Here is a 20,517-nt window from a genome sequence, read left to right on the forward strand (position 1 = left end):
TATCATTACTAAATGCAGAAGCCAAAATTTTGGCCAAACTACTGGCAAATAGACTGATGTCCTACCTTCCACAATTGATTCACCCCGACCAGTCGGGTTTTATGCCAAATCGAAACACTGCCCTTAATCTTAGGCGTGTAAATGGGGTGCTGGCACGGGCTTCGACACTGTCCGAACCGGCAGTGATACTGTCGTTAGATGCAAAGATGGCATTTGACATGGTGGACTGGCACTATCTCTTCGCTGTCCTATCCCTTATGGGTTTCGGCCCTAAATTTATTGCATGGGTGCGACTTTTATACACTAACCCGTTGGCTCAGGTTACGGCTAACGGCCACATATCTCATAAAATACAACTGGCGAGGGGAACGCGCCAGGGCTGCCACCTGTCGCCGCTTTTGTTTGCAATGGTGTTAGAACCACTAGCAACATTGATCAGGAAGACCCCATTACTGAAAGGAATTAAATAGAAGGAGGGATGGGAAGACCGTCTCTCGCTATATGCTGACGACATGTTAGTATATTTGATGGAACTGGAACGCAGCATACCGGAGCTCCTTAAAATTTGCGATACCCTCGGGGCGGCATCGGGATACACAATCAATTGGTCCAAATCAGTCTTATACACTTTGAAGGGACCAGCACCCTCACTTCCCACCGACTGTCCACTTGTATTTGCGGGGAACTCATTCAAGTATCCACGTTACGATAGACGAGAAAGAATTCTTCGCGAAAAACCTAGCCCCACCTCTAGGATGATTGAAGCGCGATGTCGCACACTGGGCTTCTTTAACCCTCACGCTCCTGGGCAGGGCGGCATTATACAAAATGATGGCACTGCCGAGGTTTCTTTATGCGCTTGACAATTCTCCCTACCCGATTTCACCCAGGTACTTCACACAAGTAGCAACACAAGTTTCGACCCTTCTGTGGGATAACCGTCCGGCACGCATAGCACAGTTTAAACTGTGCAGAGAATGGTATGATGGTGGGATCGCGCTCCCGAACTTACAGCTATATTATTGGGTAGCGCAATTAAAAACCATCAATCACTGGATTCATGCACCTCAAGATGATCCAGCGTACAGGATGGATAAGGCACAGTTAGGCACGGACAATATGCTCGCAGTACTCTACCATAGGGGACTTGCTTCGAAACTGGAGGGGCCCACAAAACAAACAGTCGCACTGTGGTACAAGGCTAAAACCAAACTGGGTTGGAAGGGGGTTATCAATAAACTTACCCCGCTCTGGGACACCAAGGCTTTGGGGCACCTGAGACGCAGTAAGGGATTCACACTGTGGGACAATATTGGAATCTCCACGGTGGGAGATTTATGGGATAAAGGAACGGTGATACCACTTGCCCAGCTTCAACAGCAATACGAATTAGGCCCGACAGAGACCTATAGATATGTGCAAATCAGACACGCATTATTAGCGGCGCTCCCACCAGACACTGACGTCCCGGAGGCTTCCCCGCTAGAGGACCGTCTACTTACTGACTTTATGCAAAAACGCGCAACGTCCCTTACGTACCGGAAATTACTTAATCTACCAGACCCTATGACCACACTGCAGGGGAAGTGGGAGACAGATGTGGGCGACATGGAGGACACGGAGCGGGTGGAGGCCCTGGCGATTCCCAAGGAAGTGTGGATTTCCGCCAAGCTTAGGCTCGTACAGCATTGCATATACTACATTAGAACCCCTTTACATAAGCTACAAAGGGCACAACATCCATTCTGTCTTCGAGGGTGCAGGGAGGAAGGTACCTTTTTTCACACCATGTGGGAATGCCCGGCAATAGTAGAATATTGGCATCAGGTGCTGCGCACAGTGTCACAGACAATGGCGGTTTCGCTGCTGCCAGAACCACGAAATTGCCTCCTAAATGTGTGGGATCCCAATGATCTCACCCGATATGGCCAGACCTGGGTCACGCTGGGACTAATGATTGCGAAACGGGACATAGCGCAGAAATGGGGTGCAACAGGCTTACCCACGCTGGCAACCTGGTGTAGAAATATCGATCTTGCAATGATCACAGAGCGCACAGTGTATGCAACCAGGAGAAGCCCGCGTAAGTGGAATAAAATATGGGCGGCCTGGAATGTATTCAGAGGCGTCAGAAGGGGAGTAGGGAGGGGGTAAGAAATAAGGAACGGCAAAAGCGCGTGCGAAGACCATAATGTATACTGTTATTACACGAAATGTGTGTATAAACGAGTAGAACTACAATGACGTGTAACCACTGTCTATTGATTTTCATGCTTGCCAATGTACCGTAAGTTTTGAATAAAAACATTTAATAAAAAAAATCGTTACCTATTGTGAAGGATATAGAGCATAACAAAGGATGAATTGCCTGTCCGAGACCCTCATATGCATTTAGGAGCCAAGTAAATGTGAAGCACCAAGGCAGATCAAACGAACCATGTTAATGTATAATGTATAACCGTCAACTCCTTTATTTATTTTATTTATTTTGAAAGTTTTATATAGCGTGAACAAGATCTTTGCAGATAGAGCGCTTTACAAATACAGGGGGTAAGGAAACAGAAAACATGGGAGTGATTAACAAACTTTTGAGCATAGAATAGTTGTAGGTAAAAAATGAAAAGCAAAATCGGGTAGGTACATGGGGGAGCATAATAATTGACTAAAACCAATGATACAAATCGACAATCAGACAAACAATAGTGCAGATAGGTGTAGAGTCTCAAATAGATCCAAAGTACAAGTTCAGGTGAATTTAGTTATGAGGATAGCTTTTACTTCTTTTTTTAAGAATGCAGAGGAGGAGATAAGTCTGGTTTCAGGACGGAGTAAGTTCCAGATCCTGGGTGCCATTCCTGAAAAAGAGCGTTTATATGTTTTTTCCTTCCGGAATCTACGAGGTTTCAGGAGAAGATTCTTTGTGCTTCTAGTGGTTCTTGAGCCACCAGATATTGTCAGTTTCTGAGTGAGGTAGCCGGGTGAGTTGTGGTGTACAGCTCTGTGCGTCATGCAGGCAATTTTCAGATGTATTCTGGCTTCAAAAGGCAGCCAGTTCAGGGATTTTAAGTCAGGAGAAATATGCGAGTGTTTTTTTGATCCAGTGATGAGTCTTGCAGCAGCGTTCAAAGAGGCTCTCAGGGGTGCAGTTGTAGATAGAGGGAGTCCGCAAAGGGCGACGCTACCGTAGTCTAAGCGAGGAATGACTAGGGCTTGTACTGCAGTTTGGAAGTCCTTGGCAGGGAGGAAGGGTTTAAGTTTCCTCAGGGTATTGATTTGGAAATTAGCTCCCTTAGTTGCCTTGCTGATATGCTGCTGCATGTTGAGATTGGTGTCAAGTGTAATGCCTAAGGATTTCGCTGAGTCCACGATGGTAGGTTGGACATTGAGTGCAGTTAGGTGCTTAAGCCAAGTTTGAGTGGTGGAGATTTTCACGGGAGGTGAGATCAGAAGTGGGAGATGTGATCAGATGTGCACAAGATCTGGTGCTTTTCAGCTGCTTACACATTCACATGCACAAAGAAACCTGGACAGGGACGTTCTGCATTCTGCATCCACCTAAGGACACTAGAAGTTACTTCCTGCGTGGAGTGAGTAGGTGATGTTAGAGAGAACGGATACGCTATTCGTTGTCAAGGAAATGGACACCCTGAGGAGGTGTTTAGACAAAATATCAGAGTAAAAATATTGTGTGTACACAATATCATGAAGGTAAGTATCTATAGGTAAGCAAAGTTTTACTTTATATAACTCCACTTATATGTACTATGACGATATATATATATATATATATATATATATACAAATTCAGCAAGGTACGTAGACGTGGAGTTAAGAATAGTAAATCTATACTTACCCATTTGCACGTCTCGATATATTGGTACTCGATATTCTGTCCACACAATATTTCGGTTTCTGATTTTTTTGTCAGTGAGCGCCTGAGGGACATGTTATCAACATATTACTGATTTCAACAGAACAGGGGTTTTAAATACATCTGAAAATGTGTCATTATTAAATACAATATCGAACAAAGGTGGCTTTACACAACCTTATGCAGCTTCGTGGGAGTGTGACGTGAGCACCGAAAAGGAAAGCGGCATGCAATTGGCTATACTGGCAGTGGAACCACCATTAGTTTGATGTTGAATGAAGGAATTATGATGCAATGATGCAAAGGCGAGTCTGTGTATTTAATCAATAATACAGCCATGATTATGGCCTGCTGCACACAGAAAGAAGCAGGTGTCAAAACCTTAGGCTGTACAGCTGAATCCTGGATGCAATGTAAGGCATTCTATATGTTGCACTGGTGGGATGCAAAGGCACGCAAGCAGGGCAGCTCCTCCGCTAAGGTGGAGGAGCGTCGCTCCACTAACCAAATTGACCCCAGATATTAAAAGAAAAAGTGTTAATTAAGTTAATTTATTAACATTTTATTTTTCAAAACCTTGCCCCAAGTGGAGCATCAGGAAGGGGGTTGGGGCTCTCCTCTACTGCCAGTCAGGCGCAGCAGAAACCTGTGATAGGCAGGGCACTTTAGGTGTAAAGTGAGCATTTCTTTATTGGCCGTCCATCTTGAGATTGCCAGCCAGACATATGCAGTTTAAACCTCTCTAATCAGCTGTCTAATACAGCTGGGTTAGAAACTGCATAGGGCTCCAGTGCCCTTGGGAGCTGCGAGAGAGACTGCTCCCTCCAATCCTGGTGCTTCTTTCATGTTGCTTGAAAGCAGCACCAGGATTGGTTACTACAGTTTCCTGGTCCCGCATTGGAGCCAGTCAGCCTGGACCTGAGTGAGGAGGACGTCACAACAGGATTTCATGTAGGTGTATTTTTTTATTTATTAATAACTTATGTTTTTTCCCTCCCGCCTCACTATCCTTCTTACATGCCAGCCGCCACTGCACACAAGGAGTCAGTCTACTCACTAGTGGCAGAACTTAGGTGGGGAGGTGGCACTGGGCCAAGCTGCCACAGGGTGTGTTTAACATAATTTGCTAGAGTTAGGCAGAAGCATGTGTTTTTACCATGGTCATAAGGCCGCAAGTGGCGGCAGGACCTACATAGCATACTCCCCACCTGCTAAACAGCCACCTCCATGCAAGAGATTGAGAGGGGACTAAAAGTTGCACTCTAGGGGTGATTTAGGGCATCTGATAGGAAAGTAAGATTCGCCATTCAATGTTACATGGACAAAAACCTGATTAAAGAATGTCAACATTGATAGCAAATTAATAGTTGTAAAAGACAATATGGGTTTACATGAAAAATCAAATCAAATTGATAACGCCTAGTCAAATAAAGAAATTTTGTGCAAAATAAATTAAAATGGATTCAATTACGGAGCAATTTAGACACATTTTCTGGCATAAATAAGTCGTCTGCATTCAAGATTGGCGAGAAAAAAAATACCTGTTTATCTTGAACTACAAACTGTTCTGCGGCACTTTTGACCTCAGCAATTCCGTTTAAATATGTTGTCATTCAACAATTACATTGTTCTGCTTATTAGGATACTTTCAGAAGTAGTTTTAAAAGAAATGTTACCCCCTGGTTTCTGGCTGTACCTACTCCTTGTAGTAGCACCCAGTGAAGATGCCCGGCCGGGGTATTGAAAGCACAGCCACAAAGTGCTCTGTTAAGAATGTGGTTTGCTAAGGGAAAGTCTGAGAAAAGGAGAGGCGAACAAGCGCCAACATGAATGTTCTGTCTGGTTTCTCACCAAGAAAGGAAATAGTTGATGTTTTAGGAAATGCCGTGGCACTTACTGACGGCAGCGTGAGAAGTTCAGACAAATATTTGCAATGCAAGGCGGGGAACGGAGCAGAAAGTGACTTTTTCTGATGGACTGTCATGAATACTGGAAAACAGGTTCAGTTAGAGTGTAATCGTGAGTTGCACAACAAATGGTGACGTACCTAGGCGCCATCATCAAAGGTGAGGTGTTGTACAGTTGGCAATAACTGAGAATCTATAGTGCCTCTAAGTACAAGAATCTACAATGTCATTTAGCACCACGCTGCATCAGCCATTTGGAAATACACGTTTAACATTTTCTTTTATGTGTTTTTAGGGGATGCTATGTCTGCAGTTGATGGATGGAATGTGTAATGAAAGGACTGATTTGGAAATATTCAGTGATCTTGCAGAGGGAGGAAGTTTACAGTAATAAATTAAAATTACAGAAGAAAGACTTTTATATGAACATCCATGCAGAAAAAGAAATTTCACAATACAGAAGTGATGTGGTAGGGGTAAGGATGAGGCGAACTAAGATACACTCATCAATGGTGTTTTGACAGTTATACGGAATAAAGGACCACTGACTATACACAATAAAGAGTACAGTAAGTGACAACGGGATTTAACAATCTGCTGAGAACCACATCCGTGCAAAATCTCATTATTTATATATTTGAGTTTTATATAGGGGTTGCTAGACCCAAGGGTATCAGAGCGCCTTACATATTTGGAGAGGAAGTTTACAAGAAGTACGTGACGAAAGTCAACTGGGTTTAAACAGTCATACAGATAAACAAGTAATGAAGTTCACATTAAGGAAACAGTAGTCTATAGCAATCAAGAATATGGGTAAAGGTAGAGAGGCAAAGGGGAAAGGATCCAGTCTGCATAGTCAGAAAAAGTAGGAGGTATCTCTGACAGAAGCATTTTCAAAGAGGGTTTGGGTGTTTGGGAGACGTAAATCAACTAGTGATTGTTGTGGAGTTGTAGAGATTTGAGGTACCGTTTGATACACGAAAAGGAGGGATTGCGGCATAAGTCTTCAGGGAGTGAGTTCTAAATCTTTGGGGCTTTTCCAGAGAAGTGCCTCAGATCCATTGAAGGTCAAACTTTCATCATGATTTAATTATACAGAACACAGTTCAATTAAATAGACTACATTGATTCAAATACACTTCAACAGCGCCTAGAAGTAACTATTATTTCAAGACAGATTTAAGTCATTAGTTCAGCACGTGGCCCTCGCCCAAATCGAACTGTTGGACATAAATTTCTAACATAAATCAAGAGGCAGGGTATGGTAACACACTCGTTGCAGCAAGATTCGTATAATGTAAGCAGTCAACAAACCTTAGTAAACGAAAAAACTTCGGATTTTCAGTTGACAAACACTGCTGTTCCAGCTCAAACCTCGTGTTTGTAAATGCAGAGTACGCTTGCGGTGATCACCCCAGAACCTTTGATATCACAGGTTTCTGCCAAATAAAAACAAAAGTGGTAACAAGTCTATGAAACAAATAAAAACAAAAGTGGAAATAAGTCTATAAAGCTTTGCTTTAATTTGTTTTACTTTCACAACCAATAAAAAAACTTTTGAACTTCAAAGTAATCAACAGAGAAAAAGACAGAGGGATGCAAATCACCTATATTAGCTCGCAGCAGCAGCAATGCACTCGAACAGGCATATATTGGCACAAATTACCTTTTTTCCTACACAAAATATAATGCAGACATTTTTCATACAATTGAACAACACATTTAAAATGTGCAACAATGGACGGGGTCGTGTTGTTGCTGAATGTTATTTTTTTTAAAAAGCATGTTGTCCTTTGCATATACAATAAAAAAACACGTTGGTAGCATTGTATCTGACATATAGTATTAAAGTTGAAAGAGGCAAAGCTGTGTTCTTTTTTAAGCGCACAGATCACAATTTCTCTGTTTGGTTCAGTCATTAACAATCACTTGATATAAAACAGACAACTGCAAGGAAAACTTTTTTTCCATGCTTCAAGCAGCAATTTTAAACGTTAAGCTGAACTTTAGCACAGATGTCTCATCTGTAGAAACACATATATAACACATTTAAACAGTATATATATATATATATATATATATATTCCCTAGGATAAGGTTAAATACTTTAAGGATGTGCTGTTATTAACAATAGGGACAAGTTTCATTCTGTACCGGTCTTCAAAACTCCTTTTCATGTGATGCGAAGTAAAGAAACATGAGAAGGGTATATAGCAGGCTTTTCTCTATTGGTCATGTCAACCACACATTTCAACATATTAGAGCCAACATCGCCACCGTGTGGCAATTTTGAAAAACGCATCTTAGTCACATGCATTAATAAACAATGAACAGTGGGATCAGAGTCCATGAAGTGAAAATGTGTTAAACCTGGGGAAGAACAAAGCTTACACTGTTGCTGTGCATAACACAGTAATCGGGTTAGTCAAAGCCGAGTGGAAATAATTTCAGATATTTCCTTACAATCCATATACTATGACGTACTGTGCTGTTATCTGTGACAGTCTGGCTTGGGATCCAGGCTTCAACATGATTAAACTGTGCACAAAAATCAGTTTAAAATATCTTATCAAAAAATAGCTAGCATTACATTTGCAGCAACTAAAGTCAACCACGTCGCAAGATAAAGTCATGTTTCCAGAAAATAGAGGTCTATTTGTAATTGCTCCAGGTCAAGAAGACTCTTCCCCCCCCCCCCCCCCCCCACCCCCACAGCGCCTTGAGACCCTTACGGGTGAGTAGTCGCGCTTAACAAACACCTGATTGATTGACTCCTTGTACTGTCAGAATCCTCCCAGTTTGGGAAGGGTGCACCTGGGTAGACTTCCTTAGCCCTTCGGAGACGAGAAGAACATACTGGCTTCTCTCACTCTTTTCTGCGGCGCGTTACAATGGTCCAGATTCAGTGTTACGAGTCAGACAACCTTACAAGAGAAACTCTTACATGCAGCAGGAGACACATTTATAGGTGTAATGCTAGTTAGGTCAATGTTTCTGTAATAAGCATTTATTTTGTTGTTTAATAACTGCCGGTAGGTAAAGAGTCTGTATGAAACTTGTCAAAACAAATATAAATCCACCTCTTCTCCTTCATGGCAGTTTTGTTCTGATCTGTCAAGTGGGACCAAGAAAAATGGGAGGTTCCAAAAGTGAGATGTCCCATTTTAATTCCCATTGGAAGTTTGCTCTCCAATACAGAAAGAGTATGTCTAAACAGAATTAAACCAAATTTGGAAAAACGTTTGAACTTCACTAAGAAAGCATGCTTTTTGTCATTTAGTGTAAATCTGTTAAGGTGCTTTCTGTGACATCGGAATTTAAATAAGGTCTTGGGTTGGGCATCCTTCTCGCCAAAAGGCGGATCGCCTGCAGTTGGGGAAGGGCACCCAAATTCAAAGACTGACTGCAAGATCTTATCTATTGTCAAGAGCAATTACACATTTATACTGAACTCTTACAGCCTTCCTCCCACCCAGGTGATATATGGCCCCCCTCCAAATTTATTTACTGGAACACACCACCGCCACGGACTCAGCTGTTGAGCCTCGCATTACCGACGAAGGGGCGCGCACCAGGGATGTGAACTGATGCATGTGGGATCTCACTCAGGCCACGGTATAATGCCCAAAGGGGCGACAGGGTAAAGGGTAACTTCACTTCTTACATCGATATGTCAGCATACACAGGCATATCCTACCTGTAAATATGCTTAAGTGGTAATGTTGTTTTCTCCTTTGTTATTCGGATCAAAATGCATATGACCCTCTAATGCTACTAACTAAACTTGTCCCACCTGACGCGGCAGCCCCGTTGTGGTTGTAAATTTCAATAACACAAGATGCCTTCACAGGATTTATTTCTAATTATTTAAATTCTTAGAGTGTAGTCACCAAACGATCTCAAATCCACATAAAATGCAAGAAAATACAGTTTGTCGAATTATTTATTTTCAAAATTCAACAGTTTCAATGCTTAAGATATGGCAACATATATAGTACTAAAAAGTTCATGTTATATTCACAGTAGAATATCAACACTTTTCGCTAAACTTATGGATCAAATGAAAGACCATATATCACTATTGATTTTGAACATCAATACATTAGTTCCATGATGTTATAATAATCATTCAATTCTGCGAAACAGTGTTAAACTGTCGACGTTTCGATCCCCGTTGGTCTATACAATCCTTGGGACCATCATCAGGACGTACTCGTTGCACATCAATATCTATAAATAAATACAATTAAAAATGACAACCTTAAATTCCCTGCATACAGAGACATCGTCTACTCACTTCAAAAGCAACCAAGTGATAACCACCTATGTGTAACCAGAAGGACCCACTGTGCAGAGTATCTAGTTTGAGAGAAAAAGACCAATCACCACAACCAAACACCAAAATTAATTCAACACAAATTGATAAATTATATTACCATGTACTTCCAGTCGGAAGTCTCAAGTACTCCACGTAACTTTTATGTAAACTACTGGACACCAGTCCCAATATCTTTCTGTAAAAACCGACATAGTTTCAGTAACTGACCACTAACTACTCACAGTTCGCACATATATGTATAAGAGGGGTCAGAAGCCATAGTCACATAGATTCTCCACATTAGCGTACATATCACCTAAAGACACAAATATGTCGAGACATTAGCGCCTAGTCAGACTGAACATTCAAAAACCCCTCAGTCAAACCAAGATTCCGATCTACTTACTAAGATAGTTGGAGTTCTCCATGTACAGCGATCGCGTCTTGCCAGCATGAATCAGGCGAATACGCCGCGCTGGTTCCACACAGTACTTGACCACGCGCGATCAAAGTCACGTGACCGCGTCGACCATATCGGCCATATTGTAATGTGCAATATCAAATGGAACAACATGCTCCCTAGTTTTGAAGTAGATAAATAGTCTGTGAGTATGTTCTAACCTCAAAAGACCACAGTTTAGGGACCTGAATTCTTCATTAATTAGTAGACACGGGCCATGAATTACAAAATTTTATTAGTTAAAGAACTCGCCCGCCATCTTGGAACGGTGTGTATATATTCTAAACATAGAATACTATATTACTTTATTCATCCTGTCAGAGATCTACAAACCGGAAAATTCATATTCAATCAGGTTTAATTTCACAAAGGAAACAAATGAAGCAAAACACATGTGTTCGTCTGACTCGAGACAAATATATCTGTCCAGTGTAGTCCATACTGGCAAACAGGTAGTTTACAGTGTAGCCAGAGTCTGCCACTCAATAATTGAATTCAACCCCTGTTCCACCGATTTGCATCTCCAAATCCACTTGTTTTCTTTTAAAGTGAGCAAACTATTTACATTGTGGTGACGTTTGGTACTTTTTACAACTTCCAATACAAACCATTTGAGATCTTGTGGTGTGTGTGACATTTGTTGATAATGTTCCACTAGGGGTGCAGTAAGTATATTACATCTTATCCGCGATTGATGTTGTAATACCCGGTTGTTAACTTCCTGTGTCGTTTTGCCGATGTAAGTCAAGGAACATGGGCATTGTATACAGTAGATCACATTTTTTGTGTGACAATTTGAATGATGGTACAACTTTATCTCATTGCCATTCAGATTGCAGGACTTCATTGCACTAGTCGTGGCACAAGCGGTACATCCACCACAGGGATAATGCCCTGTAATGGGTGGCATGCCCCACTGTGTCTGTATTGTTATAGGGGTTGGTTCCTTATACGCTCGCACTAAATGATCACGCAAATTACGTCCTCTCTTAAAAGCAAAACGGGGCTTCTCTAATTGTGGTTCTACTTTGTTTATCAAATGGCAGTTATGTTTAATGATCCTTGTTATCTGATTCGATTCAGAACCAAAAGTCATCACACAAGTTATTGGTTGTGGAGATTCTGACGCAGATTTATCTTTAATACTCAGTAAGGCACTCCGATCATAGTACCAGGCTCTTTTCATAGCCTTCTTCACCAGCCTGTAAGGATATGCTCTCATTATCAATTTTGACTGCAACAGTTTAGCTTCACGGAAATAATCCTCCCTTCTGGTGCAGTTCCGGCGGAGTCGCAGGAACTGCCCAAAAGGGAGGTTATCCCGGAGATTACGAGGATGGTGGCTGTTATATTTTAGTAGGGTGAGAGAGTGCCAAGTAAAGTGAATTTTGTAGAGGTGCACCATATGTACAAGTAGTCAGCACCCGGATATATAGAGGACCTTTAATCATGTTTAGATGCGATATATGATAAGGCATTTGAATGAATTGACATCTGAAATGTGTAGAACTAGCGTTACAAGGTGCAATTCCATGCTTATTGCAATGTAGAAGTGTTTGAAATGAAAGCTTTCATTAATGATAGAAGTGTTTAATTGACTAATAACGTGCCTTTGGATGATCTATAGCGAAATGTATAATCATGCTTTAGGTACTAGATAATTAGTTTAAGTTAGAGACAATGCTTTTGTCGTTAAGGTTGGAGGCCTAAGTGAACCAAGAAAGTTCTAATGTAAAGCGTGGGGCCTATAACCAGCAGAGGCCTAGTAAATGGAAATGGCGCAGGCTGTATGAAAATGTCTTGCTTAAACACAAACGATAGAAATGCTTATGAAAGACCTTTAAGAATTGTTGCAACATTTGTAGACTGTGAGTTGTGTGTATTTCTTTGCAGGCGCCTCATCAAGCAGATAGTAGAGTAGAAGGGCCCATTGTGTATAAGCATTAGGATGCTAGACTCAGACATGGAGGAGTAGACCAGGAATTCACTGAAGTAACTTGAAAGGATGAAGAGCCTGAGACCCAAGGACGTCTGAACGGACAGGAATGGACTTGTGCCATGTGGAAAAACACCTTTTTGAGGGGCGTCCCAGGAGGCGTGACACTAACATTGTGGGGTTTGGTATTAGGGACAGTGCCCCGAGGGTGGAGGCAGAGCAGACGAGCTGAGGAGCTAGAGAGAGCGGTCAGATGGGCAAAGGGCATAGATGCAAATCAAGAATGATAGTCTAAGAGAATGTGGGCGAACTTCACTTGGAAGTCACCACGGCTGACACCTTTGGATAGGACGGGAGGTTGTTGAGTAGGGATGTCATCTAGTATAGAGTAGGGACAGACTAACCTGAATTTATGTCTATTATCCTGATGAGTACCAGAACTCAAGTGATAGCAATTTTGTTTAGCCTGATGGTCCTGGAATTAATTCTCGTCCTGTTCATTAGCCGACTAAGACTTTTCCGTAGGATTATGTTTGTATTAGTACCTGTTTATCTTTTGAACCTCTTGCTGAGGTGCCTGTATCTGCAGTTATTTTTGGTTATGTAATTAACCTTCTAAATTCAGTCTTTAGTCAGTGGTTCTTTGGGGAAATCAATTGGGTATTCTGAATTTGAACTGTTTAGTGTCAACTAGGTTGCCTTATTCACTCCATGACAGGTAAAAAGGTCCAGTCGACCTGTGATGGGATTCTAGAGGATGAGAAGCAGACTCTAGAGGAGAATTCCCGCCGTATCAAGGGTATTCCTAGCGGTTGCTTTTGTGTAGAGACTCATTGATAGAATACCTTCACTATTTCCAATGGATAGATCCAGAAAATTAATGTTTTGGTTATTCCATTATAGGGTGAATTGTAAGTTGGTATTTTGTTCATTTAACCAACGATGGAATTGTTGTAGTATTTTGTGTGTTCCATTCCAAACAATGCATACGTCATCTATGTACCTTAAATAATGTTTCAGATGACTGGCATAAGGATTGTTATTATAGATAACCTGTTCCTCAAAATTGGCCACATAAATTAGCTAGATCGGGCGCGAAAATAGCACCCATAGCCACACCTTTCAGTTGGCAGTAAAAGTCGTTTCCAAATAGAAAGTAGTTTTCTTCAAGGGCTATTCGTGCGCACTCGACTATGAACTCAGTGGGCACCTGATGTGGACGTGTTCGGTTGTGGTTGTAGGCAGCTTGATGTGTATCCTTCCCCTGCCTATACTGCATTGTAAAGCGCGAACAGCTACCGAACAATACAGCTACCGAACAATACTTTGCGTTGCCGGCCCACCCAGGGATGTAGGCACCATGCTGTGGTCAACACTTGTTGCCTCCAATAAAGGTTTTTGAAAACTAAAAAAAACAAAAAAAGAAGGTCTTGGGTTGGGCATGAAAGAGTTAATGCCCAGAAAAAGTTAGCTATATCTGGAAGGTTGGTCCCAAAGAATTCTGCAGGGACCTAGAGACTTGACAATCAGGGGCGGCTCCTCCACTAGAGCAGAGGAGCGTCGCCCCACTGCTTTCTTACAGTGCGAGTAGCAGAAACATAAAATGGTAAAACGAATATTTTGTGTTTCTGCTTCTCGCACTGCGTAAAAGCAGAAGTGTTTGGTTGTTGGCGGGCGGGTGGGTAGGGCTGCTCGACAAGCAGGGCTGGGTAGGGGAGGAGTGGTGTGCTGTGCCCACTCCTGCGTGAGCAGCACTGGTTTGGTCGGCCCTCTGGCGCCGCCCAAACCTTTCTCCATGCAGGCTGCAATGCAGCCTACATGGAGAAAATGCCCCCCCCCCCCCATAGGCGCCTGACTGGGCGCCATCTCGACTATTCACAACACTGCCATTGAAGCATTGTGATTGTCTTAGTGGAGGGGAAGGAGGCTGCCTGCTTCCTGTTCCTGTCGGAGGCAGGGGAGCAGGAGCCAAGAAAAAGCGGGGCCCGGCCAGCAGACAGGTACGTTTAAAAAATGTATTATTACATTTACCACCACCCCTCTCTTCGTGCCCCTGCCCACCCAGACTCGCGATTAATGCTGGCAGCTGGCAATTTAGAAAATGGGACCTTCTGCCTGGTTGTGGGAGCTTTTTCTCCCAACAGCAATTTTGCTACCGTGATACAGATACCACAGCACCAAATTATCTGATTGGCTAGCCGAAGCTCTGAACAAAATGTTGCAGCAGTCAATTCAATAAACTTTTTTCAGAGGGATTGAGCATCCATAAACGCATCACACAGAGCAAAACAAGCTTCAAAAATATATCATAGCATAAGAATAAAATATATGTATAGAAATACACTAAAACAGAGTGAGATTATAAAATAGAAACATGATTTAAGACAGCATAGACCGAAGTGACTGTACAGGTGATTTAATGAATGACCCAATTTGCAAAACAGCTTCCTCATTAGTTAACAACAGTAAAAATCTAAAGACAGGTCTGTATTGGCTAATATGGGAACAGTATATTTTTGTTGCAGCAGTTATTAAAAAGAATCGGGGACTTGGTCCCCGAGTCCTGATTTTTTGTTTTGAAAATGCCCATTAAGAGGGCAGGGTGGGCATACCCTGACCCCTACAGCCATATGGAGGAACCTGCTTTTAAGTATAAAAAATGTTTAAAAAAAAAAGAAATTTAAACAAAAAATTTGGTCCAGTGGTAGGATACTAGCAAAGGCAGCAAACTCCTCCTCCCGTAGTACTTTGGGACTAGGGCTGTAGTAACAAAACATAATAAAAAAACACAATGGTCTAGTCACAGACCGAGCCTTGTGGCCAACCACCATTGTGCAGACCGTTGGCTGTGTGCAGTGGGCTTTGCTGCCTACAGTGAGTTGGGTATAGGGCTAAAACATCACTGCACACTGCTGAAAGCTGTGCGTAGCGGGGTTTGGGTCACTTTGGGGGTTGGGCAGCCGCAAGGAGTTTGGGTGCTGGACCTAGTCAGAAGTGACGCGATGCTGCTATTCCCCACCACACATGGCACATGGCAGAAGGCCGTGTGCAGCAGAGGCATTGGCTGAAGGTTGTTCAAAGATGAGGGGCTTTGAGCAGTAGAGGGGATGGATCTTCATGGGAGGTTTGGACATAGGACTTGGCCATAGGCCAGGCCCTGTAGCCAGCCTACCAAGGTTAATGACCAAAGTGCATGCATAGCAGGGGCGTTGACCTCAGGTTGCCCAAGGGCTTAAACATATGCGAAAGTCTCAAAATGACTGAAGATATTTTTTATAAAATATGTAATTCACTGAAAAAAACAAAGGTTAAAGTGACTTATGCACAGCTTATGACCTTATATATTACATCACTAATTACATGTTAAATTATATTATTGATAACATTACTCATGATATCTCAGCCTGCATTTAATCCTCATGAGCACTTGGACTCAAGAGCCTAGGGTTCAGCAAGGCCCTGTAGCCAACCCTCCGCAAGCATCAAACCTCCACTGCCTACAATTTTCAGCCATACGTGGGACAAATTTGACATAGGGCTTGCCCTGTGGCTAGGGTCGGCACCAACCCCCCACCAGCAGCCACTCTACAATATTCACAGGCTTTGGACATACACAGTTGAGGTTGTCTTTAAGGCCTGGTGGGTTTTACTTATGTCCAGATCCTGCACCTAACCCGCCGCATGTGTCACTCAACATGTCTTAATCACACAAATTGTTAGTACTATGGAGATGTAGGCGGACCAATTGTGTAGGCTTTCCCCTTCTTGCAGGGGTGGCTGAAAAGTAAGAGCTACAGATACTTTTGCTTGACATTCTTGCACCTTCGCCACATGAAGATTCCTACCTTAAGACCAAGACAATTTTTTGGAGCTCAGATTCCTCTATTGAGACAAGGCTTCAGACCACAGACTAACAGGGCTCCATGTCACCCTTTCCACAACGTTTCCACAACGTTTTGCTGAAATGGATTTGCTGCTGCAGAAAATCTCAGAGCGGGAGCAACCTCAAACTTTGTCCCATAGAAACACACTTTTGTAGGATTGACTTGGCAGGTTTGTCATGGTCCTCTGTAAGTGTTTGGGGCCAAAACATGACTAACAGCCTGATTCATCAAGCCGAAATCGGCTCGCAAAGGGCCAGATTCTGAAAATCTGGCCCTTTGCGAGCGCTATTTTTGCATTTGGGATTCATCATCCCAAATGCAAAAATCGGTAATAGCGATTTCGCTATTTTGCGAGGAATTACATTTAAGGAATCTCTATTTGAGATTCCTTAAATGCAATTCATCATCCATTTAAAAATTGCGAATTGGCAATTTCGGCCCGCTATTTACCGCGAGGTCAAACCTCGTGGTAAATAGCGAAAACTTAGAAAAATGCTTTTAAAAGCATTTTTCTAAGTTGCATGTTGCACACACACATGTCCTTTGGACATGTGTGTGCGCAACACCTGTTTCAATTTGCATTTAAGGGGTGCTACAGGGTGTCCTTTGGACACCCCTGGCACCCTTTAAATCGCTATCTTATTTGCGATTAGCTAATTGCTTATCGCAAATAAGGAATACTCCCCATTCATTCCTATGGGCCTTTTGGCCCATAGGAATGAATGGGGAGTTATTCCTTATTTGCGATTAGCAATTTGCTAATCGCAAATAAGGAATGTGTAGGAATCGCAATTCTTTTTGCGATTCCTACATGAATCCCGTTTTGCGAGTCTGTAATAGCGATTCCTTATGAATCGCTATTATAGACTCGCAAAACGGGTCTTTGATGAATCAGGCTGTAAGTCTCAAACTTTGCAGGATGTTAAGTGGAGTACAATTCAACAGAACAAAGGGTACTAGGACTTCTGGAACAACACTCACTCCATCAGGATCCAGGGCAGCTCCAATTGGAAGCAGCCAGTTGGGCTCTTCAGGAAAAAAAATGCTTCTTGCAGTTTTTCTAGCTCTGTAGCTTCACAGGAGGTCAGCAAAATGATCCTTGGAGTCCACTTCTTTGCCCTGGGTACAAGTGGGATAAGGTCCAGCCTTTCAGGTCTCCACACTGGTCTAAACACCAGTTGAAATCCTTCTTCTGTCTTCCACAGGACCAGTAGTGCTCTGAAGAGCATGCCCAGTGGAGCCACATATATTCCTGGAACTAGCCTATGGGTGAGAATGACTCCTGGGACCTCCCTAAACAATTGTGAAAACATTCTTAGGGGTAACCCTAACCTGTGTTGCAGTAGCTTATGTGTGCTCTAATGGAAGCATTCCCACAGTGTCCCTCTCTACAGAAAACCTAGATGGCTTTTCTTCCCCTGTGGAGAGCTCCTGTGCCTACCCCAGAGGTGTGGCCAAGGAAATGGGCAACCCCCTCCTCTGTGATCACTTCAAACCAGTCTGGGGGCAGCTCCTCCACTTGGATTATCATCGGTCTACTATATGGACAATGAAGGATGCATCCCCAGATGTTAGCTGACATTTGTCTGTGACAGGGTAGGACTCTTTGAAGTTAATCAGGTTCCTGGGCACAGCTCAGATGGCCATCCTGCTTGAGCAACCAAACACCTCCCCACACCTAAGACATTTGTCTCAGTTCTGTGAGAAAGTTCACATTACGTCAAAGGAGTTATTCAGCTGCTAGGTGACAGCTAGAACGAGGAAAAAGGACTTCTAGAAGCTTTAGGCAGAGAAAAGGAAAAGTACCTTTTCCAAAATATGTATTACAAATCCGATTTCACCAATGAAATGGGTTTGTAATAAACATGTGTAAAAGTGCAAGAATTAATTTTTAAGGTTTTAGCCGGAGAGAACATGATTACATTTAATGTTGTATCGCAATGCTTTGGTATGGAACAGCTAACCCTGCTAAAGTGAAAATAGATCTTGGGCCTTTCCCTGTAAGGACATGAATAACATTAAACATTGCATTCCATATTTTAAAGATCATGCACCCTGCCTTAAAGGCTATAAGGGGTGGCTTATTTATATATAAAAGGAGGGTTTATGCCTGTAAAAAGGTATAATATGCTAATTAGGAGTATAGCCAATTTAGACATGTTTTAGAAGTCAGAACGCATGAGTAACAGAGGCATAGTACACAGAGTCAAAAATCCAACAGCATCAGTCCAAACAATTTGGGTGATCATGCAAAAAAAAGGCATTTTCATACAATGGCAAATTAGGAAAGAAACACACATCCCAAAAGTTAATTATCACTTTTGAATGATATATGTGACAAACAATCATTCATGTAAAACATCTAACTGGTGGGGACATGGGCTTGTTTCATAAGTTTTTATGAAAGACAAGTTTCAGTGTGGAGATAAACTGTGTAGACCAGACAATCTTAAAAAAAAGTGTGTAACTGCAATTATATATTTACTCTACTCCACTTCCATATGCTAGTAATCAACATTGGTCAGTCATTCTTTGACAGGTGCCTACTGTTTCAAACAGCAGCTTAGATTTTCTTAATAAAAACTGCAAACCATGAAGTGAATATGAAATGCCAAGGCCGTTGTGATCATGGAGGCGAGTGGTCTGCTTGTGCCCTTCTTACTCAATAGTAGAGAATCCCTTGACATAGCACAAGTCAGCTCAGTCTCATTCTCAAAATTCAAATGCATTCATATTAGTCATTTGGCTTCAAGGTAGTCATTTTCCTAGCATATTATTATGGATTTCACCTCACATATACAATACAGTCATAGATGTTCATCACAATTTTAGAAAAGTGAAATCTTTCAGCAAGCCATTTTGAATTGTGGTCAAGTTATTTCCTGTGTTTGAAAAAGAATGGGGAACACACTCAAGTATTTGAGTTTTTCTACAGTACCTCTTAAGAAATCCCTTGGACTGCCATACGATTCCTTTAGTGAAAAATGCCATAAAATGCAACATTTTGAACTCTGAAAAAAGTCATTGACAGGGGAAAACCCTAAATAACTCGTTGGAAGAGTAGGTCTGAATCACTTTGCTTGCTCACTGCACATATTTCAGGACATAATTAAAAACACACCAATTTTAATTTCAGTAAATGCCACTAATTGTATGGCTTTTACATTCAAGGACTGGTGGGCTGCTGACCTCTGTCCCTCCACCTGACATCAACGTGACATGTTAACCAATTTCCACCCTGTCACTCAAATCACTCCTTGGAAAAGTCGAGCTGACTCACTTTGCTCACTTACTTCATATTCTTCCTTCTAAAAAAGGAATGAAACCATTGCCATTAAAAGGTCCACGTGCCTGTTTAAAAACAAGGCATTGGACCAAGCTGGCAATAAGGGCGAACAGAAGCTATACTTGCAAAAGCTAAGGATAACACGATCTTCTCAACTTTTAACACTGATGATAACAAGAGACACTATTCACAGTGAAGCAATGCAGACCTTCAAATGCTAATATATTCTATATGTTCTGTAGATGTGCATACCTTTTCTGGATATCTTTTTCACAAATGAGACAAGTGCTATTATGTAAATAATACTGTCTGCACTGAATAGGTGTAGAACCTCAAATAAATAAATCGCATGTTCGAGCCAAAACTTATAACTGGTTTCAATGCCAAAAAATCCATGGAGTTGCCTTCTTAAATCAAAATCCATAGAACAGTGCTGAAAACATCCACACTTTGGATGTGACTGGCTCAGCATATTCCGCTTTAAAAAAATGCAAAGATTAAAGAGCTCCGCTGCTTTATGCTCTGATAATAAATACAGTGTAGCCTGGTTTGGCCTGGTAAAATGGTTCAACCAGAGTACAGCGCTTAACAGTGTTCATGGCTTAAATTTCCGTAATTGACATTAAGTGCTGTAGCAAAGTGTTCTACAACATTATTATGACATTAGGATGCAAAATAGGTGCTTCTAAACTACTTCAACTTAGTAGAAGAATAGATGAAAGTGTATTAAGGTGTAGATTCACAATACGATATAGATTCATTAGGCCCACCTTACCTCCACCCAAATGTAAAAATATTTAGGGCCCGATTAGGAGTTTGATGGTCCGTCACAGTGGCACAGCAGTGACTGTCCAG

General features: G+C 42.0%; 1 protein-coding gene across 1 annotated transcript in view; it reads right to left on the reverse strand.

Moving 5' to 3' along the window:
- The window catches only part of PLD1 (phospholipase D1), a 499,520-nt gene that overhangs the window by 375,422 nt on the left and 103,581 nt on the right, over positions 1-20,517 (reverse strand). Inside the window, exon 2 of the mRNA XM_078665562.1 lies at positions 7,093-7,217. The gene's annotated coding sequence lies outside the window, so the exon portion shown is untranslated. The remainder of the gene's footprint in view (positions 1-7,092; positions 7,218-20,517) is intronic.

Source organism: Lissotriton helveticus, chromosome 11 (assembly GCF_964261635.1).
Source record: "Lissotriton helveticus chromosome 11, aLisHel1.1, whole genome shotgun sequence".
In the NCBI taxonomy this organism is placed as follows: Eukaryota; Metazoa; Chordata; class Amphibia; order Caudata; family Salamandridae; genus Lissotriton; species Lissotriton helveticus.